Genomic DNA, 19,077 nt, shown 5'->3' on the forward strand with positions numbered 1-19,077 from the left:
TTATATAGCACTGACATCTTCTGCAGCACTGTACAGAGTACATAGTCATGTCACTAACTGTCCTCAGAGGAGCTCACAATCTAATCCTACCATAGTCATAGTATAATGTCCTACCATATTATTATTATGTATTTATATAGCACAGACATCTCCTGCAGCACATTACAGAGTACAGAGTCATGTCACTGACTGCCCATCTTGCAGTAAGATGTTGAAAAGCATAGCATTTGATTTAATAGTCTTGGAGAGATTGCATTGGAGCATTTTGCTCATATTGACATGCACAGAATATTCCTATGACCTGCCCAGCAAGTCGAGCATCCAATCTCGTCCTACCCTTGGTGACTTTATTTTTTTGCGATTAATCATATGATAGTGGTGACAATCCTCGCGCACTTCATACATGCAGCTTTGATTATCGCTGACTGTGTGAAAGTGTTGACATTAGCTCATAATAAACCAGGCTGGGAGGTTGACATATACAGTTATAATGGAGATCTATATACGCAGTATTGCCCCTGTTGTTGGTGCTTCCGTGTGCAAATGTTTAATTTATACCTTTGTAGCCTTCTTGTGAAACAAACAATGACACTCAACACAGAAAGAGACCTTGGTTTCTTATTGTTTTCTTATTGAGATGGTGTCGGTAACTAGCTGCTCTGTAGAAAACATGCCATGCATGATGAAATTCCATACATACCTATCAGGGTTGCCTGTCACATTGCGTTGATGTAGCGCTCTCCCGATCCTAGCGCCGGCGGACGCGGTGTGGGCACAGTGACGTTCAATTTGTGTATCAGAAGATGATCTAAGCATCTGGTATACATTCCAGCCACCTAGTCTCTCGATTTCTCACCAGGTCCTATCATTAGAGAGAACCAGGGTGGTGGTGGATGGGAAAACATGATTCTGACATGTGTTGTGTGTAATCATCAAACATCCACACATAGCAGCCAGTTGTGCAGAAGCCATAGCTCCCAACTGTCCCTCTTTGGGAGCCCTGTCCCTCTTTCCTCCTCATTTGTCCCTCTTTCAGAACTTTGTCCCTCTTTCTGTGTAAATATATATATATTTATCTACTAAAAAATGTGTTTGATTGATTCTAAGCTTTATTCCCATCCTTTAAATTGATGTTACTAATTTGAAAATGTTACTATGAAGGAAACTGAACCAGGATAGAAAGGACCAGTGTGGTTTTAATTATAAACAACATATTTTTCTTATGAAATCTTTATGGTATGCGTAACTAGGGGTGTGGCAGGGCGCCGTGGCTTAAAGGAGTCATCAGGCAAACTATAGTAAAATGAGTGGTACTTACCGGGGGCTTCCTCCAGCTCCAAGCTCCCAGGATGTCCCTCGCCACAGCTCTGCCCGCAGCCATTCGCCGCAGGTCCGACCCGGTCCCCGGCGATGACGTCAGAGTGACCTCCAGGTCGCTCTGTACTGCACGTGCATGAACGGCGCTGTCAATCACCGCCACGTGGGCCAGAGCGGACTGCGCAAGTGCAGAACTACTACCACCTGCGCAGCCTGCTCCGGCCCACGTGGTACAAGAGGGTCTTCCCCAGTCTGTGTGCATGTTGGATTAGTCTGCTCTTTAATATTAACAAGCTGACATGTGATTACATTCCAGCGGTTCTGGAGGTATGGCTAGCTTACAGGATTTGCATATTCAGCAGTGCTGCATTGTGGGAGACATCATATTCTCACTCCAACCTGAATAATCGCAAATACCTTTTGTTTTAAGAAGGCAAACTTCTGTTTTGCAAAGCATTTTAGTAAGGAGGATGATTTTTGGTCTCTTTCAGCCCCCTTACACACTCCTGGGAGTTCAGATTCACCATGAGCGTACTGTGAAGTCTGTAACAAACAGAATGAATGATTCCTCTGAACTTTTAAAGCACTGAAACCGTATCAGAAGCATTCTCTCTCTTGCTCACACGCTTTTGGCTTCTATTTACTTATTTTTTTTAAAAAGGACACAATTTGACAAGCTGATTTGCATAGATAACAATTCTAGTTTTTTTTTTATAACTCTTTCTGTTCTTCGAAATAGACTTCAGATAATTTCTTAGCAGGACTAGTACTATATGTACCTATGTGTATCTCATCATGTCACATGTCATTTCAGGTATGCTGTAAGATTCCTGTTTAAAGAGGATCTGTAAAGTAAAAAAATTCCCCTGTGGGGTACTCAGCTCGGGTAGGGGAAGCCTCCAGATCCTATTGAGGCTTCCCCCGTCCTCCTGGGTCCCACGGCGGTCTCGCTGCAGCCCACTGAACAACGGGCATGTAAATATTTACCTTCCCGGCTCCAGCTCAGGCGCAGTAGTGGCTCTCAGCTCAGAAATAGACGGAAGTAGCCGACGGGTCTGCTGTACTGCACAGGCCCAAGTCTCCTGCTCCTGCGCAGTAGATCGGACCCGGCTGAGATAAGCTATTTCCCCATATTTCCAAGCAGAGAGCTGGAACAGCGCCCCCTCTGGAACAGGGAAAGGTAAATATTGCACATAATGGGCTTGATTCACAAAGCGGTGCTAACCTACTTAGCACGTCTAAAGTCTTTAGACGCGCTAACCAGGGTGCTAAGTAGGTTAGCACCAGATTTCTCAATCAGATCGCGCGCTAACTTTGCGCGCATAAAGTTTTACGCGCGCTAAGTCCCATAGGCTTTAATGGGCACTTCGCGCGGTGCGCCCTGCGCTCTGTGCAGTACGCGCGTAAAGCTTTACGCGCATAAAGTTTTGCGCGCGTAAAGTTTTATGCGCGAAAAGCTTGTTTAGACGTGCTAAGGGGGTTTTCACAGGCGTGCTAACAGTTAGCACCGCTTTGTGAATCAAGCCCATTGTCAGCTGTGCATTCAGTGGACGCAGGAGGACGGGGAAGCCTCAATAGGATCCAAAGGATCCCCCTCCCGAGGTGAGGACCCCCAAGAGGAATTTTTTTCAATACAGAGTCTCTTTAATTAAGAGCCAAGCCCTAGGAACTTCAGCCTAAACAAAGATACTGACATTAAGTTACATTAGTTGTGTTAATTAAAATAGATAGGTAATACAATCTCTTGCCCACACTGTTTTAAAAGAACAGGCAAATGTTTGATTTCATGAGGGCAGCCATCTTTTTGGTTGACAGGAGCTGACAGGGAGCATGAGACACAGTTCTTGTGTGCTGATCACCCCTCCCAGTTGCTAGGCAACGTGAATAACAACATAGGAAATCCCATCATGTTTTGCACAGAATCAGGGAAAAAAGCTCGGGCAGTTTTCTTTGATGGGTGGAGCTTAGGTAAACATGCAGCTAAAAATGATGCTTTGGTAAGAAAAACAAAGTTCTGATGCTGTGAAACTGTTACAGAAACACCAAGCCTTTTCAGTTCTGCTGAGTAGATTTTTAGTCCGGAGGTTCACTTTAACCCCTGTAAGACTTTTTATGCCCCAACCAAATGTTAGGCTTTTTGAAAGATAACTACACTTTTGTTTTGTAGTCAGCCTATTGTTTTTTGGGTTTTTTTACATGATACATGGGGCTTTCAGTAGTCGATGCTATATATTTATGAAGGACAAAATTGCCAAAATTATGAAAAAAAACAAGCATTTTTTTCTCTTTTGATTCAAATATGTAATATTAATTCCACAGAGATTTTTTTCTGAAAAACACATTTTTCCATTTGTCTAAAATATTATGGTAATAAATGTGTGTGTCTTTTATTGCATTTTGATGAATTTTTATTGCCTAGAATTTTTTATTACATTTTGATGGATTTTTATGATCTGGAATCAATGGTACCCGTTCTGGATTTTACAAAAATAAATTCTCATCATTAAGCTATGTAATCATAAAAGCCCTATGTCTGCAAAAACAAACAAACTGTACTATACCCCAATAGACTATAACATATAATATCATCAAAAACATTAAAATGTAATATTACCTAATAACTATAGTGTAGGTCTCCCTTATATCATCAATATATCTCTCTAAACCAGCAAGGGGAGAAGACCTATATGAACTAGAACAGTGCTGTCCAACTTCATGGGCATGGAGGGCCATTTTTTTTTCAGCCCCCATGGTGGAGGGCCGAAGGTTCTTGCTAGAGCCGCAGCCCCCCCCCCCCCCCCCCCCCGGAAAAAATGCAATTAAAGGATAATTAGATTGGCAGCACTTTTCATAAAATGCAATTTAAAATAATGGTGAAGTTGAAAACACGAGGGCTCCATTGAGCGCGCCGCGCCGAAAAATGGGTGTGGCCATGGACCAGAATGCGGGTGTGGCCACGGGTGGAGACAAATTTACATGAACTTAGCAATGTGGGACATTAGATTAGGATAGTGGTGGTGAACCTTTTGGAGGCCGAGTGTCCAAACTGCAACCCAAAAGTCACTTATCGCAAAGTGGCAACAGCAATTTAAACTACATACAAACGTTTTAACTCATACATGAACATTATGGAAAATCCAAGTTGAAAATAAACTGTGAAGATAAACAATTTCATCCATCCTACTCCTGAAAAATGTGGGTTTTTTTTTAGAACCTCCCAGTTTTATTTTTCGTTTTAAAAAGCTAAAAAAGTAGGTTTAATGCTATTGTCTCATGATGACGATTCAGCTTTTCCATAGTCTCACAGTTCGCAATCATGTGACCCCCAACAAGACAAATTCAGCAATCATGAGGCCCCCAACAAATCATGAGGCCCCCAACAAGACAAATTCAGCAATCATGATGCCCCCAACAAGACAAATTTAGCAATCATGAGGCCCCCAAAAAATCGTGATGCCCCCAACAATCATGTGGACCCCAACAAGACAAATTCAGCAATCATGAGGCCCCCAACACGACAAATTCAGCAGTCATGAGGCACATAAATAGACAGCATTTCACATAAATAAGCAGAATGCCCCTTTAGTGACAGGTGCCCCCCACTTAGATAGTGACAGGTGCCCCCCACTTAAATAGTGACAGGTGCCCCCCAGCTAGATAGTGACAGGTGCCCCCCAGTTAGATAGTGACAGGTGCCCCCCCAGTTAGTGACAGGTGCCCCCACCAGTAGCGAGCCCGTTACCTCTGGGGCTGGCCTCTCCTGTGTCCCCGCTGGCCTCTCCTGTGTCCCCGCTGGCCTCTCCGGTCTCCCCGCTGGCCTCTCCGGTCTCCCCGCTGGCCTCTCCGGTGTCCCCGCTGGATCAGACCTCACAGATCGCGGCGACTGAAGCAAGCAGAGCTAACTAAATCCTAACCTATGCATAGCCTGGGTGCGGCTAGCCAAGTAAAATTGTGCAAAAGGTGGATCAGCGCATCACCAGGCCGCCTCCGAATGGTCTCCAATCAGAGGTGCGCTGAACCCCCCCAGAAACTGCAAACGCACCTTGAACCCAAACAGAAGCTGTGCATATACACCAAAAGCAAGACTGCTAAGTGGGAGCAGCTGACCAAAAATGAATTAAATTAGTACATAGCAAGGAAATGAAGAGCGCTATTTAAAAACAGATAAGTGCCTACCTGCAAGAGAGTGCAAGCCCCACTTGTGGGATAAAATACACACCTAGCATACACATGACCTGTCTACCACTGAAGGAAGTTAGTTTCCTGTAACAGCTTAATACTAGGAAGTCAGCGCAGATCAAAGAGGAATAAATACAGTCAATAAAACTTCACCACGGTGATATTCCAACCTCACATGGCCTTGTGGCCAACCATCACCCAAAAAAGAGTAGCTTATCAGAGTAGCAGAAGAGTAGCTTAAAAAGAGTAGCATCATAACTGGCAAAAGTCAGAAATAGGATGCAAAGTCATAATGCAAAATTTCAGACTATTTTGAAATTTATTTTGCATGCATCGCACTTAAAGGACCACTGTCGCGATAATCGTAAAACATTTATAAACATGTACATATAAGAAGTGCATTTCTTCCAGAGTAAAATGAGCCATAAATGACTGTTCTCCTATGTTGCTGTCACTTAGAGTAAGTAGTAGAAATCTGACAGAACCGACAGATTCTGGACTAGCCCATTTTCCTCATGGGGGGAGGGTTCTTAAGGTTTTCTTTATTTTCAGATGCACTTAGTGATTGGCAGTTGCTCCGTCCAACTTCCAGAATAGTGTGCAGCGAGCACAGAGACTGGCCAGCATGTTTGAATAAATATTTTTTAGTGAGTGTCTTTATAAAGAATAAAGGCCATGCTGAGAAACCCCCATGAGGAGATGAGCTAGCCCAAAACCTGTTAGTAATTCCAGATTTTTATTACAATACAATACAATACAATAACATTTCTATAGCGCTTTTCTCCCATAGGACTCAAAGCGCTTAGGCTCTCTCAGATTCAGTAATTAGTAGGATGAAGTATTCACACAACAAAAGTTATATTTCTGCAAATGCCAGACTGAACAGGTGGGTTTTCAGTCTGGATTTAAACACGTCCAGGGATGGGGCTGTCCTGATCTGTTGAGGTAAGGAGTTCCAAAACGTAGGGGCAGCATGACAGAAGGCTCTGGGACCAAAAGTTTCCAAGTGGACTCTGGGTATGACTAGATTATTAGAACCTGTGGATCTGAGAATGCGGGGATTGCTACGCAGCTGTAACATATCTTTCATGTATCCAGGGCCTAGATTATTCAGGGATTTAAATGTCAGTAGGCCGATCTTGAATAGGACCCTCCATTCTATAGGTAGCCAGTGAAGGGAATGCAGGACTGGCGTTATGTGGCAGTGACGGGGTTGGTTGGTTAGCAGTCTGGCAGCAGTATTCTGTATCAGCTGTAGGCGGTACAAGACTACAAGACCTTTTTTGGAAGGCCAGTGTAGAGAGCATTGCAGTAGTCCAGTCGGGATGTGATGAAGGCGTGGACTAAGGTTGGCAGATCTTCTGGGGGTATGAGGTGCTTGATTTTTGCAATGTTCTTCAGGTGAAAATAGGATGATTTCACCACAGCAGAGATTTGAGTTCTGAAGTTTAAATCCCCATCAATTAGAACTCCCAGGCTACGCACATGATCAGAGCTGCGTAGATCCGTGCCTCCTATTCCCAGTGATGAAGACTGCAAGTTAAGTTGTTTTATCATGCTCTGCCCTCCAATCAGAAGGACTTCAGTTTTGTCTGCATTTAGTTTCAGCCAGTTGTCATTCATCCATTGCTGTAGTTCACGTAAGCAGGCGTTTATAGTTAGAGTTGGGTCTGTCACACGAGGCTTGAAGGAAAGATATAGTTGGGTGTCGTCTGCATAGCAGTGGTATGTCAGGCCATGTTTTTGGATTAGTTTTCCCAACGGTAGCACTTACCTACTGTAAGTGACAGCAACATAGGAGAGGAGTATTGTATGGTTCATTTTATTCTGGAAGAAACATACTTCTTTTTTGTACGTGTTGCAATAGATGAGGCCGGCACCATCCGTATTTTAAAGGGGAACTGAAGAGAGAGGTATATGGAGGCTGTCATGTTTATTTCCTTTTAGACAATACCAGTTGCCTGGCAGCCCTGCTGGTCTATTTCTCTGCAGTAGTATCTGATTAAAACCAGAAACAAGCATGCAGCTAGTCTTGTCAGATCAGACTTATAAGTCTGAACCACTGAAACACCTGATCTGCTGCATGCTTGTTCAGGGGCTATGGCTAATAGTATTATAGGCAGAGGATCGGCAGGGCTGCCAGGCAACTGGTATTGTCTAAAAGGAAATAAACATGACAGCCTCCATATACCTCTCTCTTCAGTTCCCCTTTAAATGCTCTTTTATTGAAGTATTTCCATATCAGGCTGTCACATATAATGCGACGTTTCGAAGAATGGTTCTTTATCAAGCATGTGACAGTCTCAAAATAAACACAGCTGAACAGATATTTATACACAATAGATGAGGCCCTTCCGCTAGTGACCAATCGGCTGCTCCGGGGGTCACGTGGCCTCTGCGTTCTCCGCGCTCCAATGCGGTGGCTACTCCTGCTTCATGTGGGCATGGCCAGGCCGCAGATGGACGCAGTTATCTCCGAGCTGGGTGTTCGCGCTGGTGAGGTGGGAAGTGGCTGCAGGGGAGCGCTCCAGTTCCTATTGGTTCACTCACAGAACACGCAGTTCCCCATCAGGTCCACTTGTAAGTACGAGACCTGTTATAGGTTCATATGATGTGTACCTAGGATTGGTTGATTTGAGGGTGGGGTTGGTATCAATATCTGTTCAGCTGTGTTTATTTTGAGACTGTCACATGCTTGATAAGGAACCATTCTTCGAAACGTCACATTATATGTGACAGCCTGATATGGAAATACTTCAATAAAAGAGCATTTAAAATACGGATGGTGCCGGCCTCATCTATTGCAACTATTGGATCCGGATGGTGACCGGACAGCCTGGCTTGGAAGGAGTGCCTCCTCTTCTGCTTTACTCTTTTTTGTAAGTGTTTACGTATATTTTAAATTGTAAGATTTTTGCAACAGTGGTCCTTTAAGATCCATAATTTTGCAGAAGTATAACTTTTCACACCTATAGACTAATGCATTTATGCGTAAATGTGTTTTCTCATATGCAAATATTTCTTTTCTTATGCTTCATAGATTTCAATGTATTTGTGCAAAAATGTGTTTTCTCATATGCAAAATGTTGTTTTCTTAAAGTGAACCATAGACGAAGCACCCTCATGTATTTTACAATATATATCAGTGGGAACATTAGAGAAAACACTTACCCTGCTCTCTGTTTCATTCCGCACTGCTCAGCCTGCTTGTAATCAGCCCTGATAAAATCCCCGACTGAGCATTCAGTCTGGCTTTGCTCAGGTATCATTATAGCTGAGTCATTATAGTAGAGCCAAAAAGGGGCAGGTTTGGGCTTGAAAAGACATCAGAGAAGACAGACTCAGCTATAATGATTCCTGAGCAAAGCCAGACTGAATGCTCTGTCGGGGATTTTATTAGGGCTGATAACAAGAAGGCTGAGCTGTCTTCTCTAATGTTGGCTGGCTGAGATGTCTTCTTTAATGCTCCCACTGATATATATGGTAAAATACATGAGGATGCTTCGTCTTTGGTTCACTTTAAGCCTCATAGATGAAATTACACAAAATTAAAATTGCCCACAAAATCATAATAATGATCAGAATCATCATTCCGAAAATGTTGCAAAATTTCACAAAGCTGAAATTACCATATTTTTTGGTCCATAAGATGCACCTTCTCTCCCCCAAAAGTGGGGAATAAACATCACTGCGTCTTGTGGTCCGGATAGTACGATTTGGCCGGCAACTATTGACCTCCCACAACCATCGCAATACACGCGGCAGCTGCACACTGTTGGGAAAATTCTTACATGAGCTGTTTTCTGGGCTGTGCTACGCCTGTTATGGTTGTGGTGAGCTCTATGCCTCCGTGGCAAAGGTTGCGGGCTTGTGGGTTCTGCAGGGCTCCCGTGCACCAGAAAAATCCGCCCCAGACCTCCATTTGGATCCTCAGTAATGCCCAGTTGATTGGGCAGAATAAGCTATGCCAGGAAACTCTGCCTCCAAACTTCAGTTCTAGATCGGCTTCATGGCTTAGACCCTGACGCCAAGTGAAAGTCTCCCCCTTCCCCACGTGGCTCACCCGCCATTTAGATCAGCCACCCACTTCTGCCCACTGCACTGGTGATAGCTGGTATCTGCATCCACAGCACCGCCAACCAAGTCTGGATCCCAGTCACTGGAGCCGACAGACAAGTGGACCACCCATTGATGATGCCCCCCCCCCCCCTTTGAAGCAGAGCGTCTCACGTGGCTCCCTGCTACAGCCTCTACCCACCCACTAGTGATGGGAATTCCGGCTCTTCTTGGAGATTCGGCTCTTCTGAATCGGCTTCCATTAAAGAGCCGGCTCTTACGGCTCTCAATCGGCTCTTCATTAAATATCACTAGAGACCACTCAGAATCGGAGTAAAAGCCCCGCCCCCATCTCCATGACAACTCCAGACTGCTTCTTTTGCTCGGGCAATCCCTCCTGCTACTGCTCTGTTCCGCCCCTACACTCCTACAAGCTGCACGAGGAGGACTACGTCTCCCAGCATGCCTCAGCGCCCTTTATCACACAGCAAACCAGAGCTGTGTGGGGCGGCTGAGGCATCGGCTCTTTCAAAACTGAGAGCCGGCTCTTGTCGTTCACAGCAAAGAGCCGGCTCGTTCGCGAACGACCCATCACTACCACCCACCAGCCGCTGATGCTTGTTCAGTTCACTCCCGGGCTCCGTGCACTTCATTGCTACCATGTGCCCTAGAAATCTCCGCCCCCAGACCTCCGGTCTTCCTAGAGCTGCAGGGATCGGGGAGAAGAAGCTCTGCAGGGAAACTCTGCTTCCAATCTTCCGTTTTAGTCCACCTACTGAATAGTGGCTGGATAGTGTAATGGTTAAGGGCTCTGCCTCTGACACAGGAGACCAGGATTCGAATCTTGGCTCTTCCTGTTCAGCAAACCAGCACTAATTCAGTGGGAGAACTTGGGCAAGACTCCCTGACACTACTGCACACCCCTAGTGGCTGCTGTTCTGGTGCTCTGAGTCTACTATGAGAAAAGCATGATATAAAAGTTCTGTGTCTGTGTCTACTGTGGGCTCTCCCGGGCTCTATGCACTCCACTTGTACAGGAAAGCTCAACCCACAGACCTCGGCTCAGGTTCTCCTAGTGCTGCAGGGATCGAGCAGAAGAAGCTCTGCTGGGGAACTCCACCACAATCCTCTGTGCTCATCCTTAGGTGAGTGCCCCCAACTCACCCCACTGCTCCCCTTTCATGCTGCTACAGCTTCCACATTGGCAAGACAGAGAAGCTCTGCTTTAATGAGGAAATTTCGGATGAGACAACGATGATAGGTGAAAGCAGGGATGGTCGTAGTCAGCCAACTTCGCTACGCTGGAAATACACGTAGTTTTACGCAATTACGCTTCGCCAAACTACGGCTTCGAAAACAAATATTCGCTTCGTATGCATTTCGTAGAATACGCGTAGTGCGAAGCGTAGTGTATGTGGGAACCCTTTTATGCGTACATTCCCCTTTCCAATGCGTAAATTTGTATGCATACAATCGCATGCGGAAAATTAGACGCGAGTAACGCATTCGTAGTTCACTACGCAATACACATGTTAACTACGCATAGTGGGCGTAAGCTACGCATAGCGGTACTTCGCTATGCGTAAATTTGTAAGCGTAGGTTTGAAACTTCCCCTATGAACTACGATGCGTAGATGCGAACTACGATGCGTAAATTTGCACTGGCGTAGTTTCTGCTCATCCCTGGGTGAAAGCAGCAGGTGTGGGAGCTGACAGGGGGCTTAGTGCCGTGTTATCTGCTCTTGTATCTACCAGGTAGTTTGCACTGCTCTGCAAAATGGGCTCTATTCACAATGGGCAGTTCGGTAAAATCTTTTTGGTCGGTAAAATACCTCGTGGTATTTTACACTTTTTGTCCAAATTCACTAACATTTTCTGGCATGAGGCAAAAGTGCGGTAATTTACAGAACAAGCATGCCTCAGTTCACTAAGCCCTGGTCGGTAAGTGTCACTGACCAGCGTGGAGCAGGTCAGCCGGTAGGCAGGGAGCTCTGTGTGTGACTCAGAGGTTTTCTGTCCAATGCATCCCTGTCATCCCTTTAGATGTGCTGCAACCACCAGGGGGAGCTCTTCTGTGTGCTACAATACAAATATGCACATATAAAGGGATGCAGGAAAGCCCTCAGAATTGTCTTCTTCCTCTGCTTTGTTACACTGAAAGACCCACCGGCATCCATTTTGCATCAACTCAGAGTCAAAAGCAGGCTGTGTGTCTCTCCCTATTGGCTGCCTGGCTCTCCCCAGAGGCTGTCTGTCAATCCACGGCACAGAGACAGCATGGGGAGAGCCAGTTATCGGCTGCTGTGAGCTGGAGAAAGTTACCGAACATGGCTGGTAAATGAACGGAAATCTTTGTGAATTGACATATTTTGACATTTCCTGAGGTAATTACCGCACAAGTCGGTAATTTACCTCACTAGTTAGGAGATAGGTTTAGTGAATTGTAATTTTGGAAGGTGATCGGTAAAATAAACTGTATTCAGCATTACCAAATGCTTTGTGAATAGAGCCCAATGTACTGTATATTGGGGAAGTTCTCCCCTATTTAAGCATGCTGCTTACAGAGGTGACCTGGATTACCAAGTTAAAGCTTTTTTGTCTAACCTAGGTAGCGGGGGTTACTGTAGCTGGGGGGCAGTAGGGGTTAGTGTAGCTGTTGGGGGTTAGGGGGGTTACTTACTGTAGATGGGCAGTGTAGCTTAGATAGACAGCTGGGGCCATATGCAATTACCCTTTTCACCTGAGTTATCTACTAGGAGGTAATATTCATCCTCTGTTTAAAGCGGAATGAAACCCAGAATTTCTTCTTTGCTCTAATAGATTATTTACAGCATATTACTGGATATACAACCAGCATTTTTTTTTTACTAGAACAGCATTCAAAGGGTTACACACAGGAATTAGAAGTTCCCTGGAGCATCCAAACTTTAGATAATGTTATCTTGTATTTAATTGTATCAAGTGAGGAATGTAAACAAACACTTCTCTGACACTGCAGACTCTCCTGAAAACAGTCAGACAATCAGAAAGCATTTCTGCTTGTTAGAACATGAATAAAGCAGTTATAAATAAAATGCAAAGTCAGCTCTCAGAGCAGAAAAAGTGTACTTTGGTAACGTCTAATTTCTAAATGAATAATAATACTTATGCACAAAAAGCAAATATGATAACCGTATGGCATATAAAAAGTAGGAAAACATGTTTTTATTGAATATTATGTCAGGGTTTTACACCGCTTTAAACTAATTGTTCAGCATTTTCACAATTGAAAAAGTACCCAAATATTGGTGAAAAAGTACTATCAAATTTATTTTGAGTATTTTCTTGATTGCTGATGGCCTAAAAGGCATTTTCTGACAGGTTGTAAAAATATCACCTAGAAGAAAACTCAAGTGAAAAAATAAATTGCGTACGGCCCCTTGTGGGGAAAGACTCCCCCACCAGTCTACATAGGTGAGACCGAGGTCTCCAGAGTATCATCAGTCAGGTTCCTTGGCACAACCTTATCCACCGACCTAAGATGGGGGCAAAACACCATCAAAATTCAAAAGAAGTCACAGCAGAGGCTATTCTTCCTGCGCCAACTTAAAAAATTTGGCATGCCACGGGAGCTGCTGACCAGCTTCTACACCGGTACCACGGAGTCCATACTTTGCTCCTCAGTCATCGTCTGGTATGCCGGCGCAACGGCCAGCGACATACACATAGTTACATAGTGTTACATAGTTACATAGTTAGTTACATAGTTATTTTGGTTGAAAAAAGACATACGTCCATCGAGTTCAACCAGAGAACGAAGTACACCAGCCTGCTCCATCACATATCCCTGTTGATCCAGAGAAAGGCGAAAAAACCCTTACAAGGCATGGTCCAATTAGCCCCAAAAGGGAAAAATTCCTTCCCGACTCCAGATGGCAATCAGATAAAATCCCTGGATCAACATAATTAGGCATTACCTAGTAATTGTAGCCATGGATGACACAAACTGCAAAGAATCATTAGTGAGGCAGAAAAGATCATCGGTTCGCCCCTGCCACCTCTTGATCTCCTCCACATGGCTAGGATGAGGAAGAGGGCAACCAAGATCTCCAGAGACCCCTCCCACCCTGGCAGCCTCTTCTTTGAGCTCCTCGGATCTGGTCAGCGCTTCCGAACTATACCTTCCAAGACCACCAGGCGCAGGAACTCCTTCTTCCCCCAGGTAGTTCTACTACTCAACAACACCGACCCCTGACTCTTCCCTCCTAGTCTGCAATCAGCACGCGTGCCATAGGAGCTGCTCCTCTGCCTTCCCTTCTGAATCTCTAACACACACTATTAGTTAGATGTTAGATGTAGATGTTATCATACCGTCAATGCTGTATATGTGAAATTGTTGCTGTAAATGTACTGTTAATGTTGTCAACATGTGTAATCTGGCTGTATATGTAACATGTACAACTGTTGTATTGTGTACTTTGCCTAAGCCATGTGTACCACAAGCAATTCTGAGTATGGCACCACCATACTTGCCGAAAAATCCATCTTGTATCTTGTATGCCCCTGCACCATAGACGCACCAGGTTTAGTATATATTTCCTTTTCCTATAAACCTAGGTGCATCTTATGGTCTGGAGCATCTTATGGTTTGAAAAATACGGTACTCGTTTTGATCAACACTATTGTGTATTAGGTGTCAGTGCCAGTGGTACTTATTTGAGTTTGAGGCAAAAGGACTGCACTTTAAATCCTCATTCCTATAACCTCCCTATGCCCAACAGTAGTGGGGAGAAATCTTGTGACATGTCCTGCCTCTGAAACCCGCTACATGGGTGTTAAGGTGCCCATACATCAGACGAGATTTGGGCAGATCGAATAAGAGACAGATCTCTCTCTGATCAAATCTAATCGTAGATAAAACTGTTAGCTGCTCATACGCTACAGGCCTATTCCAGATCGATTTCAGCACACGCGCCCCTTGTTACACCTGCAACCACGTGGGGTGTGTGTATGTGGACGGAGCACGAAGCCAGCGGCGGGCAAAGACAGGTAAAGTATACTGCACGGGGCACAGGGGAACATTTTACATTAGAGAGGACAGCGCCGAGGAATACGCCACGTTTGTCGGTCATCCGGATATCACACGCCGTTACTGCAGCACAACCAGTCGAGCATGTCAGCCCTACATCTTGCAGCATGTCCAATCAATACATGCGTTGACTGGGCATGCTCTTAGTGGCATGCAGTGCATTACTATATTTCGCTATACTAACCAAAGAAGATCCTGCACTCACACCAGTATAGAGTGTGCTATAGGTTAACCTATTTTGGTTCCTGGACGTAGAAACTACGTCCAGTAACCATGCGCGCTACCGCGCGTTCCCGCGGCCGATCGCGCGCGTGCACGCGCGCTCCCGGCCCGCGGTTTGTTAGCCAGGCAATCAGTGAATCGGGCTATGGTGCCCCGATCCCTGATTCCTCTCCCCCACTGAAAAAGCGACAGCTTCGCTTTTCCTGGCTGTATCGTACCCCATACGTCACTCTAAGCGTGTGTTACGCTTAGAGTAACGTCATGTAAACAAACTCATGGCCGCCATCTTGTGGCCAAAAAGTAAAACTACAACTAAAAGTAAAAAAAAATAAAATTCAAACACACATTTACATTATAAGTCACATGTTTACATCCCACCCTCCCAAAACTACCCAAATAAAATGTTTAATATAAAAAAACAACATGTAAATATTTACATAAGGGTCTAAACTTTTTAAATATCAATGTAAAGATGAAATACTTCTATATTTTTTTTTACTTTAAACTTGTAAATAGTGATAGATGCAAAACGGAAAAAATGCACCTTTATTTCCAAATAAAATATTGTCGCCATACATTGTGATAGGGACTAGTGTTGGGCGAACAGTGTTCGCCACTGTTCGGGTTCTGCAGAACATCACCCTGTTCGGGTGATGTTCGAGTTCGGCCGAACACCTGATGGTGTTCGGCCAAACTGTTCGGCCATATGGCCGAACTAAGAGCGCATGGCCGAACGTTACCCGAACGTTCGGCTAGCTCTGTGATTGGCCGAACGGGTCACGTGGTTCGGACCCGAACGCGCTCTGATTGGCCGAACGGGTCACGTGGTTCGGGTAAATAAATACCCGATCTACGTAATTTCTCCGCCATTTGTCTGTGGGTTTAGCTTTGGGTAGGCAGGCAGTGTAGTTCTCTCTCCAGCCAGGCTAGCCAGGGTCCCCCGGTCATTGTGTCGCTGCTGGGAATAGTAGTACACCGCTCAGCCACACTATATAGCATTGTGCTTACTGCCACTCTGTGTGTCTGCTGGGAACAGTAGTACACCACTCACCCTGTATAGCATTGTGCTCTGTGTTGCTGCTGGGAATAGTAGTACACCGCTCAGCCACACTATATAGCATTGTGTTTACTGCCACTCTGTGTCTCTGCTGGGAACAGTAGTACACCGCTCACCCTGTATAGCATTGTGCTCTGTGTCGCTGCTGGGAATAGTAGTACACCGCTCACCCACACTATATAGCATTGTGTTTACTGCCACTCTGTGTCGCTGCTGGAAACAGTAGTACACCACTCACCCTGTATAGCATTGTGCTCTGTGTCGCTGCTGGGAATAGTAGTGCACCGCTCACCCACACTATATAGCATTGTGTTTACTGCCACTCTGTGTGTCTGCTGGGAACAGTAGTACACCGCTCACCCTGTATAGCATTGTGCTCTGTGTCGCTGCTGGGAATAGTAGTACACCGCTCACCCACACTATATAGCATTGTGTTTACTGCCACTCTGTGTGTCTGCTGGGAACAGTAGTACACCGCTCACCCTGTATAGCATTGTGCTCTGTGTCGCTGCTGGGAATAGTAGTACACCGCTCACCCACACTATATAGCATTGTGTTTACTGCCACTCTGTGTCGCTGCTGGGAACAGTAGTACATCGCTCACCCTGTATAGCATTGTGCTCTGTGTCGCTGCTGGGAATAGTAGTACACCGCTCAGCCACACTATATAGCATTGTGTTTACTGCCACTCTGTGTGTCTGCTGGGAACAGTAGTACGCCGCTCACCCTGTATAGCATTGTGCTCTGTGTCACTGCTGGGAATAGTAGTACACCGCTCAGCCACACTATATAGCATTGTGTTTACTGCCACTCTGTGTCTCTGCTGGGAACAGTAGTACACCCCTCACCCTGTATAGCATTGTGCTCTGTGTCGCTGCTGGGAATAGTAGTACACCGCTCAGCCACACTATATAGCATTGTGTTTACTGCCACTCTGTGCCTCTGCTGGGAACAGTAGTACACCGCTCACCCTGTATAGCATTGTGCTCTGTGTCGCTGCTGGGAACAGTAGTACACCGCTCAGCCACACTATATAGCATTGTGTTTACTGCCACTCTGTGTGTCTGCTGGGAACAGTAGTACACCACTCACCCTGTATAGCATTGTGCTCTGTGTCGCTGCTGGGAATAGTAGTACACCGCTCAGCCACACTATATAGCATTGTGTTTACTGCCACTCTGTGTGTCTGCTGGGAACAGTAGTACACCACTCACCCTGTATAGCATTGTGCTCTGTGTCGCTGCTGGGAATAGTAGTACACCGCTCAGCCACACTATATAGCATTGTGTTTACTGCCACTCTGTGTCTCTGCTGGGAACAGTAGTACACCGCTCACCCTGTATAGCATTGTGCTCTGTGTCACTGCTGGGAATAGTAGTACACCGCTCAGCCACACTATATAGCATTGTGTTTACTGCCACTCTGTGTCTCTGCTGGGAACAGTAGTACACCGCTCACCCTGTATAGCATTGTGCTCTGTGTCGCTGCTGGGAATAGTAGTACACCGCTCACCCACACTATATAGCATTGTGTTTACTGCCACTCTGTGTGTCTGCTGGCAACAGTAGTACACCGCTCACCCTGTATCCCTGTATAGCATTGTGCTCTGTGTCGCTGCTGGGAATAGTAGTACACCGCTCAGCCACACTATATAGCATTGTGTTTACTGCCACTCTGTGTCTCTGCTGGGAACAGTAGTACACCGCTCACCCTGTATAGCATTGTGCTCTGTGTCGCTGCTGGGAATAGTAGTACACCGCTCACCCACACTATATAGCATTGTGTTTACTGCCACTCTGTGTGTCTGCTGGCAACAGTAGTACACCGCTCACCCTGTATAGCATTGTGCTCTGTGTCGCTGCTGGGAATAGTAGTACACCGCTCACCCGCCACTGTATAGCATTTCTGTACTGCCACTGTACTGCTGCCAGTCAGCGTGTACTTTTACGGATAAGTGAAATGAAGAAGAAATCCTGTGAAAGAGGGAGGGGCAAGGGAAGAGGTGTTTCCCCTGACGGTTCACGTACAGGCCACAGGGGAGCACCCAAGAAAACCCACTCAATACCGCCCATGTTGTTCAGGAAATCAACCCTCACAAATCCAAAAGAACAGGACCAGATAATTAATTGGATGACCTCTCAAGCGTCCAGCAGTGGGTTAAGCAGCACCAGCACATCACGCACGAGGTCCGAGTCCTCAGCCAGTTACAAGGAGCCAGTGGGCACAAAGCAGACACAACCAGCAGCGACACCACGCACACAACTGCCAAATAACCAGTCCGAAGAATTTCCTCAGGACACAATGGGGTTTTTGCAGGAGCTATTCCCAGCCCAACAAACTTACACCTTTCAAAGGTCAATAGAACTTCCAGAAATTTTGTGCCCGGATTCACAACCATTGACTGTGGGAAATGCACCGCGCACTGAAATGCAAGGCGAGTCCGAGGAGGACTCGGAAACCCAAATCCCAGAGCAAGTTGGGCAGGAGGGGTTTCAATTGCAGGAGGTCGGCCGAGAAGATCTTGAAGACGACGTTGGAGTGTGCTGCCAGAGGTTGTTGTGGGGAGCTCTACTCCACGGCGGCGGCCCACAATCACATATGACGAGTTTGAGGAGATGGAAGAGGAGGAGGGTATGGACAATGTTGACAGAGACCCAGATTTTGTATGTGAAGGAGAACATCACCGTCAAGCAGCAGCACAGATGAGTCTGTTGAAGAACCCACTGCTGCACGAGTTCGACTTGTGCCACATGGTAGGCGGCGCGAAATTTCAGGCACCACAAGCGTGGAAGTTCAAGTGAGACAAAAAAGAGGTGCAAACAGAAATCGCCAGCAAAGCAGGTGCTCCAAAGTCTGGCCTTTCTTTGAAGACTGCAGTGAGGATGGTACCATGGTGATTTGCAAGGTGTGCAAGACCCGCCTGAGCAGGGGGAAAAGTATTAACAACCTCTCCACCACCAGCATGACCCGCCACATGCTATCCAAACATCCCACTCTGTGGCTGCCAGGACAGGGTATCAGCAGCAACACTGCCTCCCTTGGGGTCACCAGACTCACCACCAGACCCTCCTCAGCAGCAGCAGTAGCCCAGCCATTGCGTGGTTCACAACAACATTCACAAACATCAGACGACGCTGACACTGTCACTTTCCGGAATAGTGCTCTTGAGGTCTCCCAG

This window comes from Hyperolius riggenbachi, chromosome 8 (genome assembly GCF_040937935.1).
Source record: "Hyperolius riggenbachi isolate aHypRig1 chromosome 8, aHypRig1.pri, whole genome shotgun sequence".
NCBI lineage: Eukaryota > Metazoa > Chordata > Amphibia > Anura > Hyperoliidae > Hyperolius > Hyperolius riggenbachi.